The 6897-nt window shown below is 37.5% G+C and overlaps 1 pseudogene; it reads left to right on the forward strand.

Moving 5' to 3' along the window:
* Positions 1-388: 388 nt before the first annotated feature.
* On the forward strand, positions 389-5967 carry LOC130017038 (single-stranded DNA-binding protein, mitochondrial-like; annotated as a pseudogene).
* Positions 5968-6897: the final 930 nt, after the last annotated feature.

Consider the following 6897-nt stretch of genomic DNA (forward strand, 5'->3'; position numbering starts at 1 on the left):
TGGGGGAGGGATGTGGGTACACTAGTGATGGGTATAATGTTGGAATTATCTGCATGAGAAGGTATCAGTAAATTGCAAATCACAGAAACTCAATTCATTTTTAGAAGTTATAAAAAGAAAGAAAGAAAAGAAATCACTGCCCTTGGGCCCAAGAGATAGTACAGAGATGTTAAGTTACTTGCCTTACATGCACCAAGAAAATGGTTTAAATCCTTATCTAGTACCAGGTATGGTTCCCCAAGACTTCAGGTGTGACCCCACTCTCCAAATTAATTGTCTTATCAAAGATCACATATAATTTATATTTATATATTCATTTTATGATTTTAGTGTTTTAAGTATTATTGTTAGGTCTTTGATTCATTTTGAGTTAAGTAATGTTTGTGATATGAGGTGAGAAACAAAAATCCTTTTTAAGCCAGAGATAGTACAGTGGGTAAGGTAATTGCTTTATATCCACCAAATCTACTTATTTCAGTTTTTACTTTCTTTCAAGATGGTTGTAATTTTCAGTGTACATTTCTTGCATTTTCCTGGAATGCAAGATGTGTATAAATATGTTAGTAATATTTTTCCTTAATACAGTTCTTTTGTTTTTGTGCAGTACCTGATGGTGCTTAGGCTTTATTCCTGGCTCTGCTCCTGAGGCTTGGAGGACCATATGTGGTGCCTGGAATTAAAATTGGGTCGACACAAATAAAAAAATAAATAAAAATTTAAAAAATAAAAAATAAAATAAAATTGGGTTAACCATAGGCACGTGACTTGCCTGCTGTGCTCTCTCTCTCTCTCCATCTCCCTTGATAGTGTTTTGGGGATGCTGATGTAAACAACTTTATTGAGAAATAATTCAGATTCAACAATCTGATCACTTAAATATTGAAATTTAAGTGAAATAATGAAAAAAATTTTGGATATTACATATTTTTGACTGTGAAAAAAAGTGTATGTAACATAAAAAGTGCATTTTAGTGGACAAAGAGATAGCTTAATGACTGAGCACATACTTTTTATGCAAGGGGCTTGCGTTGAACCCCTGGTACCACATAGTTCTCAGCATGCCACCAGAGGCAACCTCAAGCATGGAGGTAGGAATAGTCTCTGAGTGTTGCCAAGTATGGCCCCCCAAAATTGCCATTTTAACAATTTTTTAGTTTATGGTTAAGTGGCATTAGAATGCATTCACATGCATTCATCATGACCACAATGTATAGATTTTTTTTGTGGGAGGGAGAAGTTTAGGCCACAACTGGCCCTCAAAGCCCATAGCTCAGGACTTACAGCTCTGTACTACTTCTCCAACAATTTGCAAGGTATTTTTTTCTTTATGGGGCATATTTGGCAGTGATCAGGACTTACTCCCGGTTCTGTGCTCTGGCATCTCTCCTGGGAGGCCTCAGGGAACCATTTGGAGTGCCTAGGATTGAACCAGGTGGGCTGTGTGCAAGGCAAGTGTTCTACTTGCTGTTGTACCTCTGCAGGCCTAGAACTTTTAAATACCTCAAATAGAAAAACTATAACTCTGAAGTCATAACTTTATTTTCCAGTGTCTGGAACCCTCTTATGCTACTTTCTCTTTAACTTTGTGTATAGTGGCAACATAATTAATTACATATAATTAATTACATATTAATTTTATTACATAAAATTACAAAAATCTGATATGTACTGTTTTTGTGTCCAGCTATTTATTTCACTTAGCATAATGCTTTCAAGTTTTATCCCTGTGAGACTTGCAGCGTGTGTTAGAATTTCACTCCTTTTTTAAAGCTTAATAAATATTCCAGTGTACATGTATAGCAACATTTTGGTTAGCCATTTACCAGTCAATGAGCACTGGGGTAACATCTACCTTGTAGTGACTACAAACACAGTTATTATTAATGTAGTATATAAGTATCTTCTGGCTTACCTACCATCGATTATTGTGTAAATTGATCCAGAAATTGAATTAAGCATATGATATCATTAGAGAGTAGAGTATGTCCTTCCCAACCCAATTCATATGTTGAAACACAAAGCGCTGTTTTTGCTGGTTTTTTTTTTCTTTTTGGGTTATACCCGGAAATGCACAGGAGTTACTCCTGGTTCATGCACTCAGGAATTACTCCTGGTGGTGCTTAGGGGACCATATGGGATGCTGGGAATCGAACCTGGGTTGACTGCATGCAAGGCAAACACCTTACCCGCTATGCTATTGCTTCAGCCCCTGTTTTTGCTGTTTTTGAAAACACAAAAGTTAATACAACAAAAATCGAAGCAACATAATGTCATACCTATTCCTATGATTATAAAAATAAAAGGAATGACTTTTTTTTCACCCATGAGTTTGGTTAAAAGAAAGTGACTTACTGTGTCTCAATTTTTCTAAAGGACATAGAAACAAGAAGTCACCTCTCTGACTTTTTCAGTAACAAGAATTAAGAGCTATTAAAATCCTTGTTCTCTCCAAATGACTATATTTGCACATAGAACTATGAATAAATACTTAGAACCAGTTCAGAAGTTCACTTGGAAGTCCCTTGGCTTATTAGCAGGCTTGAGAGTATGACTTTTCAGCTGATATTCTCCTTGGTAAACCTCTCACTTGAACTATCCTGGTCAGACTAGTGACAGCATAGACAGCTGTGAGTTCCTTTATAGAATAGGCTGCTCACTTGTAGTTAATTATACAAGTTTTATCTGGATTACCTATATCGTTACCTTTAAAATCAAGCTAATTAGAATATATTTTTCAATCACCTTTGTAGCACTAGAATCTGATTTTTACAAAAAGGAAAATTACAGAAACATGGTTTTCTCTCCACCTTCACTTTAAATTTGCCAGATGACTTAATAAACCAGACTTGTTCTTTTGTATAAGCACAGCAAGATTGGAGAACCCTCTATTTGAGGTACCCCAGTATTTACTGAGAAGTACCGGGTATTGGCTAAAGCAAAGCAGGAGACACCAATAACAGCATTTATATTTTGTCACATTATGCCAGGCTTGGTCATTATAAAGATGTGAAGATCTGGTCCCACAACGAGTTGGAGGTGGCCTTGAGCCTGCAGGGTGAGCTGGAGGTGGCCTTGAGCCTGCAGGGTGAGCTGGAGGTGGCCTTGAGCCTCTCTCTTTCCGTAGGAGTCCTGGCAGAAAGGAGTCCATCCCATCCCTTCTTCGGGGTGGGGATAAATCCTAGTTTCCAGGATTTTGTTGACGCTGAAAGCAGAGGCCAGTCTGATCAGTCATTACAGGCCTGCAGATTCCTCATTTTTAAGAGCAGAGACAATTTCCAGTCCTTCCTTAAGCTGGCCTGCCTCTGTGGTCTCCCTGAAGTTTGTAGGGCACTTGTAGAAGTACCTGTTAAATATCTGCTCCTGTCATTTAGACCAATCCCTGGAATCTTTCCCTGGAAGAGGGCTTTGGGATCCCATAGCTGGGTTTACTGAGATAGACCCTATTACAGAGAGGAAACACTTCCTATCAGGATTTTTGCAAAGCAACATAGTGCCATGAAGGATCAAAAACATACTGAAGGTGGGCTGGAGCAATAGCACAGCGAGTAGTGCATTTGCCTTGCACACAGAAGACCTGAGTTCAATTCCCAGCATCCCATATAGTCCCCTGAGCACTGTCAGGAGTAATTCCTGAGTTCAGAGCCAGGAGTAACCCCTGCACATTGCCAGGTGTGACCCAAAAAGAAAAAAAACATACTGAAGGTACAAAGAAAAGAAAAACAATTATTTCACTTTACTAATAATGGGATGCCATACACCTGTTTGCTGTGGGTACTAGTCATAAGAAACGTTGAGATCTGTAGGGGTGGAATATATAGTTTAATATCATGTCTAATTCATTTAATCCTATGTTGAAAACCTGGATTTCCAATTATCTAAGAGCACTGTAACAGGAGTCCAGCATTAAGATCTGTAGAGATAGAGCATACAGTTTAGTCTCATGTCTAATTCATTTAGTCTGTGTTGAAAACCTTGATTTTCAATTATCTAAGAACATTTTGACAGGATTCAGGATCATCCGTCTAATATCTTTTCCATAAATCTTACCCAAAAAGGTACTAGAAGAATTCTGCAGATACAATTTAAAGAGTTTCTTATAACAATACAGTTTGATCATAGTTTCTTTCCTTAAACCACAACCTCACCTTCGACACATTTCTATATATCCTCAAGTCTTCTACACATTCCTTTATGTTCATTCTGTCCTGTAACATTTCTTCATTCTGTTTCAGTTTTCCCCACTGATGATATCTCCATCCATTATCTTTCTTACTTAAAATATAGTCACATCTTACAAGTTTGACTTCCTTATTTTGCCAAAGTTAATACAGTTTAATCTCCCAAGAAGTTTGGACACAAGTTGTTGATCATTATCTCATTTAGCAGGAAAAATTGTACTGTGTAGTACTCTTTCAAGAGCATTAAATCAGTTCCATAAATATTAAAAAGGCTGTAAGATGCTCACAATTAAAGATCTTATTACATATTATTCTTGGCAAGAGTTCACTTTATATTAGGAATTAATCAGAAAATATATTGAAAAGTTTTATCTTTAGAATTTCTGTTTCTAGGAAAACAGGTATAAAAGGTTAAAACACAATTCCCTGGCATGAAGCTGACAAGGCTAGAGCCTCGGTGCTGGGGGAAGGAAGAAAAAAGCTAATTTTTTTTAAATTTTTATTTTTTTAAAAGCTGTTCACATAGTACAGCGGGTAGGGCATTTGCCTTGCATGCGGCCAACCCGGGTTCAACTCCTAGCATCCCATATGATCCCCTGAGCACTGCCAGGAGTGATTCCTGAGTGCATGAGCCAGGAGTAGTGCCTGTGCATTGCAGGGTGTGACCCCCAAAACAATAAATAAATAAATAAATAAAAAATAAAAGTTGTTCACAATAATTTATTACATTTATTATTCCAACACCAATCCTACCACCATTACACCAACCCACCACCATTATTTTGAATTTTCCCACCACCACCCAAGTCTGCCCCAAAGGAAGATCCTAACTAATTTATTTAGTATTGCTTGTTATGAAAAATCCGCTAAAAATGATCCAAAAAGGTTTCCATAAAGGAAAGTATGTGAAAATTGTTGTATCTCATCTTGGAACTATTAAGCCCTGTATAAGATTACTAAAATGTTGTTACAGGTTGAGAAAGACTAAAGATTTGATATTTATGAAAAGACATTAGAAACATATTTTGAAGAACTGTATTACAGGTACTTCACCAGTTCATGAGACACCAATCTGAGGTAGCAAGCAGCTTGGTTCTTGAATTTTCTCTGAATCATGTGCAGTTACTTGGACAGGTGGGGCAGGCCCCTGTAATGAGAAAGGTGGAAGGGAAAAACCTAGCCACAGTATTTTCTCTAGCCACAAATGAGATGTGGCAATGAGGCAGGCAGGGAGAAGGGGGAGACAATGAAGCCTACCAGATGGGCAATGTCAGTCAAAAGAAAACGTGGTACAGAATATCAGTATTCAGACCAGGCCTCAGAGACGTGGCATATTAATATGTGAAAAGGAGGGTCTCAAATTTTTGTGGAAGGGATAGTAGACTATGGTGAATGCATAGATAAAAATAACATGAGGCAACAAGCAACGACTATCATAGCTGATAACACTATATTTCTTTTTTTTTTTTTTGCTTTTTGGGTCACACCTGGCGATGCTCAGGGGTTACTCCTGGCTCTGCACTCAGGAATCACCCCTGGCGGTGCTCAGAGGACCATATGGGATGCTGGGAATTGAACCCGGGTCGGCCGTGTGCAAGACAAATGCCCTACCCTCTGTGCTATTGCTCCAGCCCCAACACTATATATCTGAGTGACCAGACAAAAGAAAAGGAATAGTTTGAACTATTCACTTTTGAACATTACTTGGTACAGTTTTATTTCTAAATCATGTATAATGCGTAGTATCAAAATTTTCTAAGGACAAAAATTAAAATTCTCTATTATATGAAAAAAACACAAAGATTACCATGAAACAATAAGAACTTCACACTTGTGGGTAAAGTTCTCTTAAGTTCAACACTAGGTTGGTAAAGTTTATATTAAACAAAGTTACCCTAATAATAGTATGCATTTTCATGTACGGGGCAGGTTAGCAACATAATCTGAAAAAAGTTGATTGCTGTCATTTCTCACATTTTCACACAATTATCCATATTCAGAAGCCACTAGAGCCAAAGAGGTTGTACTTAACCCCTTTTTTTCTTCAGTGAGAAGTCCTGAGACTGGTCTGGAATTCCAGCAGGAAAGTCTTATATCTTTATGACTTTTACCAAGGCACAATGCTGTGGCTTCAGATTGAAGTCTGATATTGCCTCATTATTAACTCTTTGCTAAGTAGCTCTAGAAATTTTTTTTGGCTTTTTGGTCACACCTGGCGATGCTCAGGGGTTACTCCTGGCTCTGCACTCAGGAATTATCCCTGGCAGTGCTCAGGGGACCATATAGTATGCTGGGAATCAAATCCGGTTTGGCCGCATGCAAGGCAGATGCTCTACCCGCTGTGCTATCACTCCAGTCCTAGCTGTTGAAATTTAATTTACCAAAGTCTCAGAGATCAAATAAAACACTGGTAGGATAAAAGTTTTGGAACCAATTTTATAACTCTAGAAACTCATGTTTTAAACTAAACCATTATTCTTTGAACCTCTTTTTATGTACCACGATTATGTCAACTCACAAGATTTTCTAGGTCAGATATTCTAATAATCCAATGCAGAAACAAAACAAATATGCATGTAGATGTACCAGCATAAGAAAACATTTGAACCACATCAATTTTTACAAAACATGAGAAAACTTAATTTTATTTAACTTCAGTAGTTCTTGTACCTTAGTTATTTCAAATCATGAGCTTTCTACACCAGATATTTTTAACAAT

The sequence above is a fragment of the Sorex fumeus genome, unplaced genomic scaffold (assembly GCF_029834395.1).
Source record: "Sorex fumeus unplaced genomic scaffold, SorFum_2.1 ptg000171l, whole genome shotgun sequence".
Lineage (NCBI taxonomy): Eukaryota > Metazoa > Chordata > Mammalia > Eulipotyphla > Soricidae > Sorex > Sorex fumeus.